Raw genomic sequence first — 21,070 nt, forward strand, 5'->3', positions numbered from 1 at the left:
GCGGCGCATGTGCGCCCACTTTCGCAAGTCGACAGTAGCCGCTGCTAGCTTAAAATCTCTCCAGCAACGCCTGCATGTGCCACAACACCGGCTTTTGTGCGACGTCCCCACACGCTGGAACTCAACGTTTCAGATGTTGAATAGAGTGGCTGAGCAGCAGAGACCTTTGATGGAATACCAGCTACAAAACCCTAGGGTGCCACAAAGTCAGCTGCCTCAGTTTCACATCCATGAGTGGCCATGGATGAGAGACCTTTGTGACATCCTACGGGTCTTTGAGGAGTCCACAAGGAGGGTGAGCTCTGAGGATGCGATGGTGAGCCTTACAATCCCGCTCTTGTGTGTTCTGAGAGAATCCCTGATTGACATCAGGGATAACTCAGATCACACAGAGGAGTTAGGGATAGCATCCGATCCGTCACAGCTGGAGAGTAGGTCCACACATCTGTCCGCTTCACTGCGTTTAATGGAGGAGGAGGAGGAGGAGGAGGAGGAGGAAGAAGAGTTGTCCGATGATGTGATGGTGATACAGGAGGCTTCCGGGCAACTTCGAATCGTCCCATTGTTGCAGCGCGGATGGGTAGACATGGAGGATGAGGAGGAAATGGAGATTGAACTTTCCGGTGGGGCCAGAGGAGTCATGCCAACTAACACTGTGGCAGACATGGCTGAGTTCATGTTGGGGTGCTTTACAACCGACAAGCGTATTGTCAAAATCATGGAGGACAACCAGTACTGGATCTTTGCTATCCTTGACCCCCGGTATAAAAACAACATCTCGTCTTTTATTCCGGTAGAGGGGAGGGCCAATCGCATCAATGCTTGCCACAGGCAATTGGTGCAGAATATGATGGAGATGTTTCCAGCATGTGACGTTGGCGGCAGGGAGGGCAGTTCCTCCAGTAGGCAACCAAGTTCTCACCGGTCCACACAAACGAGGGGCACACTGTCTAAGGTCTGGGACACCTTGATGGCACCCCCTCGCCAAAGTGCCGCCACGGAGGGTCCTAGTGTCACCAGGCGTGAGAAGTATAGGCGCATGTTGCGGGAATACCTTTCCGACCACAGCCCTGTCCTCTCCGACCCCTCTGCGCCCTACACGTATTGGGTGTCGAAGTTGGACCTGTGGCTTGAACTTGCCCTATATGCCTTGGAGGTGCTGTCCTGTCCTGCCGCCAGCGTCCTATCTGAGAGGGTGTTCAGTGCAGCCGGTGGCATCATCACTGACAAGCGCACCCGTCTGTCAGCTGAGAGTGCCGACCGGCTCACTTTGATAAAAATGAACCACCACTGGGTAGAGCCGTCATTTTTGTGCCCACCTGTGTAAAGCACCCCAACATGAAACTCCATGTCTGTACTCAACCTCTCCAATTCCTCCGCATCCTCATACTCATCCACCATAAGCGTTGCACAATTCTGCTAATACTAGGCTCCCTCCACCCTGATTTCCCCCAACTCTGCTGGTTAGAGGCTCCCTCCACCCTGATTTCCACCAACTCTGCTGGTTAGAGGCTCCCTCCACCATGAATTTGCCCAAACTGGGCTGTTTAGAGGCTCCCTCCACCATGAATTGGTCCAAACTGGGGTTTTTAGAGGCTCCCTCCACCATGAATTGGTCCAAACTGGGCTGTTTAGCAGCTCCCTCCACCATTAATTGGTCCAAACTGGGCTGGTTAGAGGCTCCCTCCACCATGAATTGGTCCAAACTGGGGTTTTTAGAGGCTCCCTCCACCATGAATTGGTCCAAACTTGGCTGTTTAGAGGCTCCCTCCACCATTAATTGGTCCAAACTGGGCTGGTTAGAGGCTCCCTCCACCATGAATTGGTCCAAACTGGGTTTTTTAGAGGCTCCCTCCACCATGAATTGGTCCAAACTGGGGTTTTTAGAGGCTCCCTCCACCATGAATTGGTCCAAACTGGGCTGTTTAGCGGCTCCCTCCACCATTAATTGGTCCAAACTGGGCTGGTTAGAGGCTCCCTCCACCATGAATTTGCCCAAACTGGGCTGTTTAGAGGCTCCCTCCACCATGAATTTGCCCAAACTGGGCTGGTTAGAGGCTCCCTCCACCATGAATTGGTCCAAACTGGGGTTTTTAGAGGCTCCCTCCACCATGAATTGGTCCAAACTTGGCTGTTTAGAGGCTCCCTCCACCATTAATTGGTCCAAACTGGGCTGGTTAGAGGCTCCCTCCACCATGAATTGGTCCAAACTGGGTTTTTTAGAGGCTCCCTCCACCATGAATTGGTCCAAACTGGGGTTTTTAGAGGCTCCCTCCACCATGAATTGGTCCAAACTGGGCTGTTTAGCGGCTCCCTCCACCATTAATTGGTCCAAACTGGGCTGGTTAGAGGCTCCCTCCACCATGAATGTGCCCAAACTGGGCTGTTTAGAGGCTCCCTCCACCATGAATTTGCCCAAACTGGGCTGGTTAGAGGCTCCCTCCACCATGAATTGGTCCAAACTGGGGTTTTTAGAGGCTCCCTCCACCATGAATTGGTCCAAACTTGGCTGTTTAGAGGCTCCCTCCACCATTAATTGGTCCAAACTGGGCTGGTTAGAGACTCCCTCCACCATGAATTTGCCCAAACTGGGCTGGTTAGAGGCTCCCTCCACCATGAATTGGTCCAAACTGGGGTTTTTAGAGGCTCCCTCCACCATGAATTGGTCCAAACTTGGCTGTTTAGAGGCTCCCTCCACCATGAATTGGTCCAAACTGGGCTGGTTAGAGGCTCCCTCCACCATGAATTGGTCCAAACTGGGTTTTTTAGAGGCTCCCTCCACCATGAATTTGCCCAAACTGGGCTGTTTAGAGGCTCCCTCCACCATGAATTGGTCCAAACTGGGCTGGTTAGAGGCTCCCTCCACCATGAATTTCCCAAAACTTGGCTGTTTAGAGGCTCCCTCCACCATGAATTGGTCCAAACTGGGCTGGTTAGAGGCTCCCTCCACCATGAATTTGCCCAAACTGGGCTGTTTAGAGGCTCCCTCCACCATGAATTGGTCCAAACTGGGTTTTTTAGAGGCTCCCTCCACCATGAATTGGTCCAAACTGGGCTGTTTAGAGGCTCCCTCCACCATGAATTTGCCCAAACTGGGCTGGTTAGAGGCTCCCTCCACCATGAATTGGTCCAAACTGGGCTGGTTAGAGGCTCCCTCCACCATGAATTTGCCCAAACTGGGCTGTTTAGAGGCTCCCTCCACCATGAATTGGTCCAAACTGGGTTTTTTAGAGGCTCCCTCCACCATGAATTGGTCCAAACTGGGCTGTTTAGAGGCTCCCTCCACCATGAATTTGCCCAAACTGGGCTGGTTAGAGGCTCCCTCCACCATTAATTGGTCCAAACTGGGCTGGTTAGAGGCTCCCTCCACCATGAATTTGCCCAAACTGGGCTGTTTAGAGGCTCCCTCCACCATGAATTTGCCCAAACTGGGCTGTTTAGAGGCTCCCTCCACCATGAATTTGCCCAAACTGGGCTGGTTAGAGGCTCCCTCCACCATGAATTGGTCCAAACTGGGTTTTTTAGAGGCTCCCTCCACCATGAATTTGCCCAAACTGGGCTGGTTAGAGGCTCCCTCCACCATGAATTGGTCCAAACTGGGTTTTTTAGAGGCTCCCTCCACCATGAATTTGCCCAAACTGGGCTGGTTAGAGGCTCCCTCCACCATGAATTGGTCCAAACTGGGTTTTTTAGAGGCTCCCTCCACCATGAATTTGCCCACACTGGGCTGGTTAGAGGCTCCCTCCACCATGAATTGGTCCAAACTGGGGTTTTTAGAGGCTCCCTCCACCATGAATTTGCCCAAACTGGGGTGTTTAGAGGCTCCCTCCACCATGAATTTGCCCAAACTCTGCTGGTTAGAGGCTCAATCCACCCTGATTTTCAAAACAAATGTTGGTGCCAACCTCAACTTACTACAAGGGCCAAATTCACTGCTGGTGACAAGCTCTCCTCACTGCAAGTGCCAAATACACATGTTTCAAGGTGTTTTCCTACTGTCAGAGAGGTGGTATTGAGTGTGTAAAGTGTGTAGTTGTTAGGCTGTGATGTTGGGGTAATAGAGGGTCTTTGGTGTGTTAGATGCCCCCAGACATGCTTCCCCTGCTGTCCCAGTGTCATTCCAGAGGTGTTGGCATCATTTCCTGGGGTGTCATAGTGGACTTGGTGACCCTCCAGACACGGATTTGGGTTTCCCCCTTAACGAGTATCTGTTCCCCATAGACTATAATGGGGTTCGAAACCCATTCGAACACACGAACATTGAGCGGCTGTTCGAATCGAATTTCGAACCTCGAACATTTTAGTGTTCGCTCATCTCTAGTAATATATCAACCAATATACTAAACTGAATAAACATAGAAATGGTCCAGCACAAACTAGGCATGAGCAAGGCTACGAGTCCAGATGGATTACACCCACAAGTAGGAATTCTCTAGTGACTGGTACAGTGCCAAGGGATTGGTGCAAGGCCAATGTGGTGCCTATGTTTAAAAAGGGTTGTAGTTCACTTTTAATTAAAAAAAAAAACTTTACACAGTTTCATGTCTCAAGTATAATTTGAAACAAAATCACAAAATAAATAAAGTTAAGGTTAATAAAAATAATGGATTATGTCTGTTTCAATAAATTAACTCTGGATTTTTGACTGTCATAGTCGCCGAACTCAAGTCACCACCTCTGGCTGATATAACATATGTATTCCGATATTGTTCAGAAATTTTTTCCCAACATTGCTGCAGAAATTCCCAAGAATGTGCTATTCTTTTAGGTTGCTTTGTTTTCACCCTTCTGCCAATTCACAGAGGATATTGCATGACACATCAAACTGCTGTGGTACCCAGTTTTGTCACCGTACGCAAGTTTGCAACTCTGGATCCAGCAAAAGAGCCCCAGACCATCACTTTCTTTCTCTTCTATGTGTTACACTTGGTGTAAAACCCTGAAGATCCATCTTTAATGAGTGACAAAAACCCTGCGTGATGTGCCAAAGATGCAAAATTCTGATTCACTAGTCCATAAGACTTTTTTCCACTCTTCTGTAGTCCACTGGAGGTGGTGCTTGGCCAAAGCAAATTTTTATCTTTATTTTGCAATCTTAGCAATGGTTTTCTTACTGAGTCATCCAGACAAACTGGCTAGAAGTCTCTTTACAATTGAAACTTTTTGGGCTTTTGGCTTTCTTAGCAATTTTTTAGCAGGACAGACCTACTTCTAAGGGTTATGATTGTCTGTCTTCTTTTATTAATTGCCTTTTTCTTGTGGTCATGATAGCAATGTCCCGAAAAGCAAAACTGGCAAAATCCTGTCCTAGAGGATGTAATGCAGTCTATTCCAACACCGGTTATGTAGAATCAGAGGGTTTGAAGCTAATCTTCAAATGTTGAGACACCCATTGGAACAAATTTCATAATTCCTAATGTCTTCCCTAAAAAAAAGCCCTTAGCTAGTTTTTATGTTTATCTTAACTAACTTTTGAACCTTTCACCTTATTTGTGGTAGTGTAAAAAAATAACTACAAAAATTAATGTGAACTAAAACTTATCACCACTAATATATACATATATGTAAATCTGTATGTACAAATATGTATATTGTGAGAAAGTGACAGGTAAAGTTCTGGAAGGTCACTATATCTCCCCTAGATTCCACACTTATGTATGGTGAGTGAGGTCACAACAAAACCTCAGCTGTGAGATGGCCTTTCTGTTAAGCACCTCTTATCCTACAGCAGGAAGGAGCCTTCATGCGCAGGTGGGAGCTGGGCAGTGTGGTGAACCTAGCCTCTCTGCTGCCTGAGGCGGACGATCAAAAGACGCCTTCCCACCTCCTGGACTCAATACCAGGGAAAGGGGGTATTCATCTTTTGATCGTCCGCCTCAGGCAGCAGGGGGGTTGGAGGTGCAAGCAGTAACATTACAATGAATACAATGCAGTAATATTTTGTGCAGTAATACTCACAGGAGACATCTTCACACATTTCCTGTCTCTCCCTTGGAACTGCCATTACCACTTCTTCCAGCTGTGACTTGACTCTGTAAAGTTTTCAATACAGACATCTGTGACTCCTCACTTCTCCATATACCCAACCCCTATATATATATATATATATATATATATATATATATATATATATACAGTACAGACCAAAAGTTTGGACACACCTTCTCATTCAAAGAGTTTTCTGTATTTTCATGACTATGAAAATTGTAGATTCACGCTGAAGACATCAAAACTATGAATTAACACATGTGGAATTATATACTTAAAGGGGCTCTATCACTAGGAAAAGTCATTTTTAACTAATCACACCTTTGCATAGCCTTTAGAAAGTCTATTTCACACCTACCTATAGTATGTAGATTGCCTCAGTGGTTTCTGAATAAGTCTGTTTTTATTCATATGCTAATTAGACTGGTGCACGATAGATCGTGCACACCTCTCTTATTGTTTTCTATGGGAGACTGCTGCTGCTGACTCAGCTTCCTGTTTGCTTCTCACACATAGAAGATAATAGGAGAGAGGAGGCTGCTGGGAACTTCCTGAGCTGGCTGGAGGCTCATTAGCATATGAATAAAAACGGACTTATTCAGACACCACTGAGGCAATCTACATACTATAGGTAAGTGTGAAGTAGCATTTCTAAAGGCTATGCAAGGATGTGATTAGTTAAAAATGACTTTTCCCAGTGATAGAGCCCCTTTAACAAAAAAGTGTGAAACAACTGAAAATATGTCTTATATTCTATGTTCTTCAAAGTAGCCACCTTTTGCTTTGATTACTGCTTTCCACACTCTTGCACTCTCTTGATGAGCTTCAAGAGGTAGTCACCTGAAATGGTTTTGACTTCACAGGTGTGCCCTGTCAGGTTTAATAAGTGTGATTTCTTGCCTTATAAATGGGGTTGGGACCATCAGTTGTGTTGTGCAGAAGTCAGGTGGATACATAGCTGATAGTCCTAATGAATAGACTGTTAGAATTTGTATTATGGCAAGAAAAAAGCAGCTAAGTAAAGAAAAACGAGTGGCCATCATTACTTTAAGAAATGAAGGTCAGTCGGTCCAAAAAATTGGGAAAACTGAAAGTGTCCCCAAGTGCAGTTGCAAAAACCATCAAGCGCTACAAAGCAAAAAGTGGCTACTTTGAAGAATCTAGAATATAAGACATATTTTCAGTTGTTTCACACTTTTTTGTTAAGTATATAACTCCACATGTGTTAATTCATAGTTTTGATGCCATCAGTGTGAATCTACAATTTTCATAGTCATAAAAATACAGAAAACTCTTTGCTTGAGAAGGGGTGTCCAAACATTTGGTCTGTACTATATATATATATATATATATATATATATATATATATATATATATATATATATATTGTAAGCTGATGGCTGGTCAGGTAAAGGAGGGGGTGTACATCATACCCAGACTACTCAGGTGGGTGAGATTGAGAAAACGCCAGGAATGTTTGTTCTCCGCAGACAAATTTTGGTAAATGCTCAGTATTGGGCTGGATTTTTAGGAATGACAGGTAGGATTGGTAGTGGGACCTGTCATTCCACTCCCCTCCAGTCCACACTTTGGGGATGTTCCGGCAGCGACTCAGCTGCAGAGAGTCTCATTGTCAAGGAGGCTTAAGAAGCCAGCTCCAGCAGCAGACTTTGGCAGAGCTTGGCTGGAGAGTGAAAGAGAGAGGTCATATTTTTGGAACTGTGTCCTGATGACTCAGCTGGCTTTTAATTTCTGTTATTCTAGGTGAGGTAACCTATTCTATGTTTAGTTAGAGCCTAGCCGGGCAGGTATTTATTTTTGTATTGTTTCTCTTTGTTGCTGTACTACCTTTTTGAGTGAAAATAAACTCTACATTTGTTTTGGACTAAAGAAACTGGACTTGTGTATCTATGCCACCCCACCTAGCAACCCTAGACCCTGATATATATATATATATATATATATATATATTATATTCAGTAGGACTATCAGCTGTGTATCCACCTGACTTCTGCACAACACAAGTGATGGTCCAAACCCCATTTATAAGGCAAGAAATCCCACTTATTAAACCTGACATATTTTCAGTTGTTTCCCACTTTTTGTTAAGTATATAATTCCACATGTGTTAATTCATTGATACCTTCAGTGTGAATCTACAATTTTCATAGTCATGACAATACAGAAAACTCTGAATGAGAAGGTGTGTCCAAACTTTTGGTCTGTACTGTACCTGATACCAGAGTTGTGCCTGGAATAGCATAACTACTTTTGGTAAGGAGTATGTTGTTGGGCAGGGAATTGCATCCATTTTAGGATCCTGCACCTCTATCCATCCTCCTTCCCTTTAGGCACATTAGGGCATTGTGACCTCCCAATGGGCTTTGAATAATCACACTGGATCAACATGACATCACAATGAATCATCCTAGACTGGACATAATATGTATTATTATTGTCAATAAATAAACTGCCTTGGATCCTGTACGTACCTGAAGCCTGTCAGTCCAGTCCAGTATACTCAACTCTACTTGTTAAGCGTCTTCCCTGTAGCGGATTCCAGATTAGGGGCTGCGGTCCTACTGTTAAGGTTGTGCAACTGGTCTGTGCAACTACTACAAAATGAGAACCACTCCAGGACTAAGGGGTTGTGGTGTCTTCAGCTTCACATTATTACCCAAGGGAGCATACTCCTGCACGCCACCCAACAGCCCAAGATTCAATTTAATAAGAGCATAACGTGCTTGAAATACACTTCCTTTTAATTTATTTGGAAGCCAAGGTCTAGAGAAAGGAGACTATTTGATATGTATGATAAGCATAATATGGCTAAAATACACTTGCTCTTACTTCATTGGAAGCCAAGGCCTAGAGAGAGGAGAGTCATTATATAGTAGGGTCTCATCTAAAGAGAACATAAAGTAGTCAAAAAAATCACACTCAACCAAGGAGTGAATTCAATTCTCACCCACGTTGCAGTAATACAACCGTAAAGCGCCGCACCTCTAGTGAGGCGGCCGCTTCGGGCGGCACCCGGGAGGGGGGCGGCGCACGGGCGGCTTTTATTTTTATTACTTTTTTTTTTTTTTTAATTTGAACCAGAGCAGGAGAGCTGCTTCTCTCTGCGCTGGTTCAGACGTCTGCGTAGGCGGCGTCACTAGGCTGCCTACGCACGCTGATACGTACTCAGACATCTAGGTATCAGCGTGGGCGGCGTCAGCACTATCAGGAGGGGAGGGAGCGTTCCTCCCCGCTCACACTGTACAGCGATATAGGCGCTGCTGGGAAGAAGGACATTCCTGACAGACTTTCAGGAACGCCCTTCTGACTGTGAAGAGTTACGGTACCGGCACCAATAGCTCTTCACCCGGGGCACAGATCGGGAAAGCCGACAGTGCGCTGAATTCAGCGCACTGTCAGCTTTCCAGCAGTATATAGAACTGCCTGTGCCCCAAACCCATGAAAGGTCCTCTTTAACATCGGGTCCCGGAGAGGTGAGTAACAGTGTTTATTATGTTCCCTCATCTCCCCTGGGGCTCCGATTATTATACTCAGGGGTCTGAAAAGACCCCTGAGTATAATAATAGTTCATGGGTGTGCAATTGTGGGGCATAATAGAGCTTGAAGGTTCCACTGTGGCCCCTGTAATCTCTATTATGCCCCACAGCAGCCCCCCTGCAACTTCTATTATGCCACTGTGGGGCATAATATAGGCTGCAGGGGCCGCTGTGGGATATATATATATATATATATACATATATAGGGGTTGGGTGCGTGGAGAATTGAGGAGTCAAAGATGTCTATGTTTCAAACTTTACAGAGTCAAGTCACAGCTGAAAGAAGTGGTCATGGCGGTCCAAAGGGAAGAGACTGGAAACGTGGGGAGACGTCTCCTGTGAGTATTACTGCATTGTATTTATTGTATTGTTCCCCCCCCTGCTGTCTTTGGCTGACGATCAAAAGATGAACATCACCTCCCCCCGGACGGGGGGGGGGGGGTGTCTTTCGATCGTCCGCCTCAGGCAGCAGAGAGGCTAGGTTCACCACTGCAACCGTCTGTCATAGATATAAAATGAAACGGTCTTACCAGGTCAGTATTGCAGTAAAGGCCTTTTAAAGAGAGCAGGTAGCGTTAATTTTTTGCTATCATAGTCATCATTGGTAGTCATGTCAGTTAGCTCTGTGTAGCTGAACTAGTCTCACCACTGTGGGCAGGCATGTTAGTATTTGGACACTTCTAAGTACTGTTAAGGTCCCCTGATGACTGGCGCAAGACGGTGCCAAGAAACGCGTAGGGACTAGGGAATTTCATTAGACCAGGGCTGTACTGGGGCAGATGTGGACTGCCCTTGATAGGGCAGGAGTCTTTGGGGTCTTGAGGGTCAATTGTAGATTCTGACATAGGGAGAACATTCCCGCTGCACCCTCGATCCTGTCATTTCTCCTGCCTGCAATACTGACCTGGTAAGACCGTTTCATTTTATATCTATGACAGACGGTTGTATTACTGCAACGTGGGTGAGAATTGAATTCACTCCTTGGTTGAGTGTGATTTTTTTGACTACTTTATGTTTTTAACTAGGAACCAATATACTGTGGTAAGGGATCACTTTTTAAATATAACTAAATGTTATGTTTTAATTATGGCCATCAGTGCTAGTATATATGTTTGAATATTGTCTGTTTCCGGATAGTGTGCCTGGTGAACATAGTATTGGCACTCTATAGCTCCCTCTTGCTGTATGATTTTCCCATCTAAAGAGGTTGCCTTGTTGCTGCCAAATACATTTTACATACAGTTGATATTAGTAGTAATGTTCTTGGTGGTAGGTCACAGAGTGATCCTAATATGAAATCGTGACATCACACTAGAGCATCATAAAATTAAAATGGCATATTATGACATCACACAGGTAATTTCAACCGTTAATAACACAAGCAAACAGAAGAGGCGCGGACTAGTGCAACTCCATATAGGTACTTACAAATAGTATTAGGAGAAAGACGGAGAGATAGAACACAGGGAAGAGAGAAAAGCAAATCTTTCACCAGACCGAGTTGTGCAGACCACAGGCACAAGTCTGGTGTAGTCACAGTCAATCTCCCACTCCTCATCAAAGCTAGCGACAGCTCCTGTCCTACTTGAAATCCAATGGAGATTCGATCTGGTAGTGTGAAAAATCTATTAAAACAAAAGAAGTGCTGATGGGTTTATTTATGAATAAAGTAGCAACATATACCATAGAATGTGACATGCATTTCAGAAGAAGAACAGCTTTCTGTATCATGCATAAGCATTACATGGAGGGAACAGGTTTAATGTGTAATAACATAGGAGATAGATACATTCCTGTGTTGTCATACATGGAGAAAATGTGATGTAAAGGGTCTTCGTCACATCATAATAGGGCATTGTTACATTTTAATTGGGCAAACAGCATTTTGACATAAACATGGGTTGTTGTGCCATCACAATCGGGTATATTGACATTACAATGACCCCTATGACCTCACTATTGATCAGTGTAACATTGCAAAGGGTTTTGTGGAATCACAATTGGGTGACATTACAATGGAGCATTTTGGCATAACAGTGGGTCATTGTGATCAGTGGCGTAACTACTGGGGTAGCAGGGGTATCGGCTGCTACAGGGCCCAGGACATTAGGGGCCTGGCGACAGCCGCTACCGCTGCATTTTTTTTCTTTTCTTAATAGGCCGTTACCGGCTGGGGTAACTATGAAATGATTTCATTCATAAGAGATTTTTGGTTTTAGGTGTTTTATCAGTCATTATAAGTTTTTTATTGTTTAGGAGGGTGAAGGGTTAATATATGTTCATTGAGGACATTCCAGGTGTTTGTAATCAGACCCGAGGGGTATATATAGAGTAGTTAAAGGTAATAGTGTTAGGCTACGACTAAGAGGACCAGCATGTCCTTGAAACGTGTCAGCTAGATGCTTTTCTCTATATGAAGAAACCATTTTGTCAACAACACCAACATGGAAATTGCATTTTAATCAATGTAAATAAAGGCTAAGTTTTAAGGATCTCACTGCGCTGCTGGATTCCTCTTTTTTTCTATTTCTGGAAGTATCCCAAGCCGATGGGAAGTTGATCCGGGCATCCATTTCCTTGATAATTGTGACGCTTGTGAGGCTAAAATTCAATCCATCTGGATTCTGGAGATCACGTAAGTGGGCTGTAATCCCTTTCCCACTTTTTCCGCTTACAAGTCTTATAACTTTAGCTATGTTTTGCTTCAGAGAGCTAGAAATTGGATAGATAGGTTCATAGGAGCCCTTAATGTGTCAATTTAATAAGACAATTTAAGTTGGTGTCCACAACAAACTTATTTGACCTGAAATAAATCTGGGACCCGAGCCCCCTGAAAACAAAACAAATCTTGAGAGCTTTGCTCATCTCTAATCATTATATATAGTGCTGCACAAGTGTAGAGTGGAGCTCAGGAGGTTTACAATCACACTGGTTTTTGCAGTGTCCGTGGCCAGGAAAGCGTATCCATAGACGCCCATTCGCACTTTTCCATAAAGGGGTCCATTTATATAAAGGGAAATGATGGGGCATTATTAATAGAATGCGGTATCATTTATATAAGGTATTGTTAGGAGTATTTAGGTTCTTTACTTTCTATTTTTCTTACCTGGGGAGTTTTTGGCTGCGCAGTGTCTGGGGTGGCATCCTGGCGCTGCGGGGTTGTCCTGTCGTGAGTATTGGTGCACACCTTCTGACTTGCACGCGCGCACTGCTGGTAGGCAGCTTTATCTCCTGGTTGATTAGTCTGTCCTCCCATTTGCACCTGGGAGGAGTGGTCTCTACTCTGTATTTAAACCCATGCCTCTCATGGTTCTGTGCTGAGTGTCGCTTTTACAGAGCTAGGCCTTAGCAGGAGGAGTAGGTGGTTATCTTGGATAGAGGAAGTTCCGTGGTTGATTTTTGGGAGGTTTGGGTGAACGAGTTGGTTTGTGTGTTTTCCCTTCTGTGTTCACCAATCCTCCCTCAGTGTATAATTGACTGTGTGAGTGAATTGCCTTATCCTTTGATTTCTACTCAGTTTCCCTGTGTTTGTTTCCTAGTGTATGGTTCCTTCCCATATTGGTTTGGGGGAATCCTTTCCCACATTTTTCCTGTGTGCTGCTTGTGTTGTTAGTCAGCGCACACCCTTGTCAGTCCCTGTCAGTAGCAGCTTCACTTGTTCGTTAGGGGTGACCCCCTTTAGTCTCCAGTCCCTAGAGATCTTATAGGGCATTCCTTCTCCCACTTCCCTCTAGGCCTACGGTATCAGTGAGAGAGGAGCTGTCGGGGTCAGGCTTAGCCTGAGTACAGCCGACCCACACCCGTGAGGCAGGGACCGGGATAGCTAGTGGGAGTAGTGCAGGGCGAGATTCCCTACTGCTATTCCTTAGCCCCGTTGCAGCTACCTGGACTGACATAACAGTACACTCAGCCGGTAAAAAAAAAAAAAAAAAAAAAGGTTCGTTTGCATTATGACGGACCTGAAACAGTTGTACCAGGCAGTGCAGCAGATTTCCACTGAGATGGAGGGGATCAAGCTACGAATGGATGCCATCCAAGCTTCTGGCGTATCTCAAGTACAGCAGTTGGCTCAACACACAGCCTCTCAGGTGGAGGGCATACAGAGGCAGGTGAGTAGCGCCCCTGTGGGTCGGCCTCTGGAGCCAAAAGTCAGCTTACCTGAACCCTTCCGAGGTAAGAGGTCAGATTTTTTCCGATTTCAAAAGGACTGTCTTTTGTATTTCCGGCTACGGCCGTTTTCCTCCGGTTCTGAGGTACAGAGAGTTGGGATTATTATTACTTTATTGAGAGATGATCCCCTCATCTGGGCACATTCGTTACCAGCCGACTCAGCTTGCTTACTAACTGTAGAGGCGTTTTTCTCCACAATGGGGTTACTGTATGACGACCCAGACAGGGTACGCACGGCTGAGTATAACCTACGACGTGTGGTGCAAGGGGATCACGCTATAGAGAAATATTGCACAGAGTTTCGTAGGTGGGCAGCAGAAGTACACTGGAATGACCCCGCTCTACTTAGTCAGTTTGAGACAGGGCTCTCGGATCAGGTTAAAGACCATCTAGTTTCTCACCCTGTTCCGGGAGATCTAGATGAGGCCATGCAGCTGGCAATTAGAGTTGGACGGCGCCTCCGGGAGCGTGGAGACAAGAGTCCTGGGGGGCTTAGCCCTCCTCAATTCTCTGTTTTTAGAGAGGACCCGGGGGACCAACCCATGCAGATTGGGGCCACTGTGCGAAGTGCAAGACCCAAGAGTGAAGGGTCCCGCACAGTACGCTGTTTTGTGTGTGGAGGGATGGGACATGTAGCAAGGGTATGCCCCTCCAGAGAATGGTTCGCCAAGGAGAGTAATAACCCCAGGTCTATTGAGGGTAAAGGGAGAAAACCTACTAAGGAGGGAGGTGTGCATATTTCCTGTACTCAGACTGCCGGGTTGACCCTTGAAGGATGGGTAAATGGACAGAAGTGCCGGATTTTGGTTGATTGTGGTTCGGCAGTCAACCTTATTGACTCAGAGTTTTGTGAGCAATTAAGGGTGAGTCCTTTGGTCTTGGAGTCTCAGATACCGGTGTGGGCTATTGATAAGACCCCTCTACAGCAAGCTGTCATCTCCAAACAGGTGGAGGGTTTGGAGTTTATTGTGGGTGGCCACAGGGAAGAGATTGACTTGTTCTTGTTGTCTAAGTTACCAGCACAAGTAGTTTTGGGGTGGCCCTGGCTGAAGCAGCATAACCCTATTATCAACTGGGAGACCGAGTCAGTAGTTTCTTGGGGGCAGGGGTGTAATGGTCGATGTCTGCCCATATCCGTTATGTCTTTGTCTATAGACAATTTGCCTCAAGAAATATGTGAGTTCAGGGAGGTCTTTGAGGAAAGGGCAGCCAAGACATTACCACCACATCGCACCTATGATTGCTCGATTAAATTTATACCTAATGCAGTGTTACCCAAGACAAGGTTGTACAATCTCACTATTCCGGAGAGGGAGGCGCTCAAAGAGTATATTGAGGGGAGTCTAGAGGTGGGGCATATTCGCCCATCTAAGTCCCCAGTAGCAGTGGGTTTTTTCTTTGTAAAGAAGAAAGATGGAGGGTTGCGCCCTTGTTTGGATTTTAGGGAGATTAACAAAATCACGGTGCGGAACCCCTATCCCATTCCGTTGATCTCGGATCTATTCAGCCAGATTACGGGAGCCCGCTGGTTTAGTAAAATAGATTTACGTGGGGCGTATAACTTGCTGAGAATCAAGACGGGGGATGAGTGGAAAACAGCGCTTAACACACCCCTAGGACATTTTGAGAATCTTGTGATGCCTTTCGGTCTAACCAATGCGCCTGCGTTTTTTCAGAATTTTATTAATGATGTACTAAGTGCCGTCATAGGGAGGGGGGTTGTGGTCTATCTGGACGATATACTCATTTACACCCCGGATTTGGAGACTCATTGGGAGAGAGTGAGAGAGGTTTTAGATCTCCTGAGGGTTAACCAATTAAGTGCTAAGCTGGAGAAATGTGTGTTCGCGGTCAATAAATTATGTTTCCTTGGCTATATCCTATCGGACAAGGGGTTCGAGATGGACCCTGAGAAGGTCAGGGCAGTCTTGGAGTGGCCGCGACCCGAGAACCTAAAGGCGGTCCAACGGTTCTTGGGGTTCTCCAACTATTATCGCCAGTTTATCAAGGGATTTTCTGAGGTTGTGAAACCTATCTCGGACTTGACTAAGAAGGGGGATGACTGTGCTAAGTGGTCGCCAGAGGCGCTAGCTGCGTTTGAAGAACTGAAGAAGCAATTCTCGTCCGCTCCCATTTTGAGACAGCCGGATGAGAGGTTGGCCTTCCGAGTGGAGGTGGATGCCTCCTCGGTGGGGGTGGGAGCAGTACTTTCTCAGGAGTTCGAGGAGGGTACGCATCCCTGTGCCTTCTTTTCTAAGAAATTCTCTGCCTCTGAACGGAATTATGACATCGGAGATAGGGAACTACTAGCAATAAAACTAGCGTTCGAACATTGGCGTCATTTCCTGGAGGGGGCCAGAAGGCCAGTCCAGGTATTTACTGACCACAAGAATTTGATTTATCTTGGGTCGGCGAAGAGATTAAATGCACGGCAGGCCAGATGGGCTCTATTTTTTGCGTGGTTCCATTTTAACGTGACTTATGTGCCGGGTTCAAAGAATGTTAAGGCTGATGCTTTATCCTGGTATATGTCGACTGAGGAGGAACGAGAGGCGCCTGCCACTATTCTTGGGGATGGAGTGGTGGTAGCAGTATTGGGCGCGAAATTGGAGAAGGCCTTGATCGAAGCGCAACACGCTGCACCTTCCAAGATACCTAGAAACAAGCTTTTTGTCCCAACTACTCTCCGACAAAGTCTCCTAAGGGAGTGTCACGAGTCGGTTCTTGCCGGTCACCCGGGTGTTTCAGAGACCATGAGATTGGTGTCTAGGAATTTTTGGTGGCCAGGGTGGAGTAAGGAGGTCTTGCAGTTTGTTCAAAATTGTTCAGTCTGTGCAAGAGCCAAGGCGTCGCATACCCGTCCCCACGGTCTTCTACATCCATTGGAACCTCCTAAGGCACCTTGGACTCATCTGTCTATGGATTTCATCACGGGCCTTCCGGTGTCTAAGGGTTTCACGGTCATTTGGGTAGTCGTTGACCGCTTCACGAAAATGTGCCATTTGATACCGTTTTCCAGGCTGCCATGTGCCAAGACACTATCTGAGGCGTTTATTAAAGAAATTGTAAGGTTGCATGGTCTTCCTGAGGAGATCGTTTCGGACAGGGGACCGCAATTTGTTGCTAAATTCTGGCGGGCTTTTTGCAGCAGGTTGGGAGTTACACTGTCGTTTTCCTCCGGGTTTCACCCAGAGTCTAACGGACAAACAGAGAGGAAGAATCAGGATGTGGAACAGTTTTTGAGGTGTTTTGTTCGAGAGAACCAGAATAATTGGGCTGCCTTTCTCCCCCTGGCAGAATTTTCCCTAAACAACCATGATTCCAATGCCACAGGTACCACACCTTTTTTTTGCTCCGATGGTAGACATCCTGTTTTCGGAGTATTTTCTTCCATTTCTTCCCCAGTTCCGGAGGAGGAGCTATTTTCTAAAAAGCTGCAAGGGGTATGGTCCCGTATCCGCGAGAATCTGGTGCGGGCGTCGCACCAGGCTAAGGTCCAGGCGGATCGGAAGAGAGGAGAGTTGCAGTTCTTCCCTGGTGAGATGGTTTGGTTGTCCACCAAGAATATCAGGTTGAAGGTTCCTAGCAAGAAGCTGGGTCCCAGGTTTGTGGGTCCTTTTAAGATCATCAAGATGGTAAATGAAGTGGCGGCGCAGCTGCAACTACCTAAAAGGTGGAAGATAAACCGGGTCTTCCATGTCTCCTTGTTAAAGAAGGCCAAGAAGGGAACGTCTCCAGTTAAGGTTCCACCAGTTTCTGAGTCCGGGGAGTATGAGATATCCCGAGTTCTGGATAGCAAATATGTTCGGGGGAAGCTATGGTATCTGGTGGCATGGAAGGGATACGGTCCTGAGGATAATTCTTGGGTCCTGGAGTCGGATGTGTCAGCTCCCAGACTCGTGGAGAAATTCCACAAGGAGTTCCCGAAGAAGGATGCTCCTAGAGAATCCGGAGTCTTCTCCTTGAGGGGAGGATCCTGTTAGGAGTAGAGATGAGCGAACACTAAAATGTTCGAGGTTCGAAATTCGATTCGAACAGCCGCTCACTGTTCGAGTGTTCGAATGGGTTTCGAACCCCATTATAGTCTATGGGGAACATAAACTCGTTAAGGGGGAAACCCAAATTCGTGTCTGGAGGGTCACCAAGTCCACTATGACACCCCAGGAAATGATACCAACACCCTGGAATGACACTGGGACAGCAGGGGAAGCATGTCTGGGGGCATAAAAGTCACTTTATTTCATGGAAATCCCTGTCAGTTTGCGATTTTCGCAAGCTAACTTTTCCCCATAGAAATGCATTGGCCAGTGCTGATTGGCCAGAGTACGGAACTCGACCAATCAGCGCTGGCTCTGCTGGAGGAGGCGGAGTCTAAGATAGCTCCACACCAGTCTCCATTCAGGTCCGACCTTAGACTCCGCCTCCTCCGGCAGAGCCAGCGCTGATTGGCCGAAGGCTGGCCAATGCATTCCTATGCGAATGCAGACTTAGCAGTGCTGAGTCAGTTTTGCTCAACTACACATCTGATGCACACTCGGCACTGCTACATCAGATGTAGCAATCTGATGTAGCAGAGCCGAGGGTGCACTAGAACCCCTGTGCAAACTCAGTTCACGCTAATAGAATGCATTGGCCAGCGCTGATTGGCCAATGCATTCTATTAGCCCGATGAAGTAGAGCTGAATGTGTGTGCTAAGCACACACATTCAGCACTGCTTCATCAAGCCAATACAATGCATTAGCCAGTGCTGATTGGCCAGAGTACGGAATTCGGCCAATCAGCGCTGGCCAATGCATTCTATTAGCCCGATGAAGTAGAGCTGAATGTGTGTGCTAAGCACACACATTCAGCACTGCTTCATCAAGCCAATACAATGCATTAGCCAGTGCTGATTGGCCAGAGTACGGAATTCGGCCAATCAGCGCTGGCTCTGCTGGAGGAGGCGGAGTCTAAGGTCGCTCCACACCAGTCTCCATTCAGGTCCGACCTTAGACTCCGCCTCCTCCGGCAGAGCCAGCGCTGATTGGCCGAAGGCTGGCCAATGCATTCCTATGCGAATGCAGACTTAGCAGTGCTGAGTCAGTTTTGCTCAACTACACATCTGATGCACACTCGGCACTGCTACATCAGATGTAGCAATCTGATGTAGCAGAGCCGAGGGTGCACTAGAACCCCTGTGCAAACTCAGTTCACGCTAATAGAATGCATTGGCCAGCGCTGATTGGCCAATGCATTCTATTAGCCCGATGAAGTAGAGCTGAATGTGTGTGCTAAGCACACACATTCAGCACTGCTTCATCAAGCCAATACAATGCATTAGCCAGTGCTGATTGGCCAGAGTACGGAATTCGGCCAATCAGCGCTGGCCAATGCATTCTATTAGCCCGATGAAGTAGAGCTGAATGTGTGTGCTAAGCACACACATTCAGCTCTACTTCATCGGGCTAATAGAATGCATTGGCCAGCGCTGATTGGCCAGAGTACGGAACTCGACCAATCAGCGCTGGCTCTGCTGGAGGAGGCGGAGTCTAAGGTCGGACCTGAATGGAGACTGGTGTGGAGCGATCTTAGACTCCGCCTCCTCCAGCAGAGCCAGCGCTGATTGGCCGAATTCCGTACTCTGGCCAATCAGCACTGGCTAATGCATTGTATTGGCGTGATGAAGCAGTGCTGAATGTGTGTGCTTAGCACACACATTCAGCTCTACTTCATCGGGCTAATAGAATGCATTGGCCAGCGCTGATTGGCCGAATTCCGTACTCTGGCCAATCAGTGCTGGCCAATGCATTCTATTAGCTTGATGAAGCAGAGTGTGCACAAGGGTTCAAGCGCACCCTCGGCTCTGATGTAGGAGAGCCGAGGGTGCACTTGAACCCTTGTGCACCCTCAGCTCTGCTACATCAGAGCCGAGGGTGCGCTTGAACCCTTGTGCACACTCTGCTTCATCAAGCTAATAGAATGCATTGGCCAGCGCTGATTGGCCAATGTATTCTATTAGCCTGATGAAGTAGAGCTGAATGTGTGTGCTAAGCACACACATTCAGCTCTACTTCATCGGGCTAATAGAATGCATTGGCCAGCGCTGATTGGCCAGAGTACGGAACTCGACCAATCAGCGCTGGCTCTGCTGGAGGAGGCGGAGTCTAAGATCGCTCCACACCAGTCTCCATTCAGGTCCGACCTTAGACTCCGCCTCCTCCAGCAGAGCCAGCGCTGATTGGCCGAATTCCGTACTCTGGCCAATCAGCACTGGCTAATGCATTGTATTGGCTTGATGAAGCAGTGCTGAATGTGTGTGCTTAGCACACACATTCAGCTCTACTTCATCGGGCTAATAGAATGCATTGGCCAATCAGCGCTGGCCAATGCATTCTATTAGCGTGAACTGAGTTTGCACAGGGGTTCTAGTGCACCCTCGGCTCTGCTACATCAGATTGCTACATCTGATGTAGCAGTGCCGAGTGTGCATCAGATGTGTAGTTGAGCAAAACTGACTCAGCACTGCTAAGTCTCTGCATTCGCATAGGAATGCATTGGCCAGCCTTCGGCCAATCAGCGCTGGCTCTGCCGGAGGAGGCGGAGTCTAAGGTCGGACCTGAATGGAGACTGGTGTGGAGCGATCTTAGACTCCGCCTCCTCCAGCAGAGCCAGCGCTGATTGGTCGAGTTCCGTACTCTGGCCAATCAGCGCTGGCCAATGCATTCTATTAGCCCGATGAAGTAGAGCTGAATGTGTGTGCTTAGCACACACATTCAGCTCTACTTCATCAGGCTAATAGAATACATTGGCCAATCAGCGCTGGCCAATGCATTCTATTAGCTTGATGAAGCAGAGTGTGCACAAGGGTTCAAGCGCACCCTCGGCTCTGATGTAGCAGAGCTGAGGGTGCACAAGGGTTCAAGTGCACCCTCGGCTCTCCTACATCAGAGCCGAGGGTGCGCTTGAACCCTTGTGCAGCCTCGGCTCTGCTACATCAGAGCCGAGGGTGCGCTTGAACCCTTGTGCACACTCTGCTTCATCAAGCTAATAGAATGCATTGGCCAGCACTGATTGGCCAGAGTACGGAATTCGGCCAATCAGCGCTGGCCAATGCATCCCTATGGGAAAAAGTTTATCTCACAAAAATCACAATTACACACCCGATAGAGCCCCAAAAAGTTATTTTTAATAACATTCCCCCCTAAATAAAGGTTATCCCTAGCTATCCCTGCCTGTACAGCTATCCCTGTCTCATAGTCACAAAGTTCACATTCTCATATGACCCGGATTTGAAATCCACTATTCGTCTAAAATGGAGGTCACCTGATTTCGGCAGCCAATGACTTTTTCCAATTTTTTTCAATGCCCCCAGTGT

Source organism: Leptodactylus fuscus, chromosome 3 (assembly GCF_031893055.1).
Source record: "Leptodactylus fuscus isolate aLepFus1 chromosome 3, aLepFus1.hap2, whole genome shotgun sequence".
Classification (NCBI taxonomy): Eukaryota; Metazoa; Chordata; class Amphibia; order Anura; family Leptodactylidae; genus Leptodactylus; species Leptodactylus fuscus.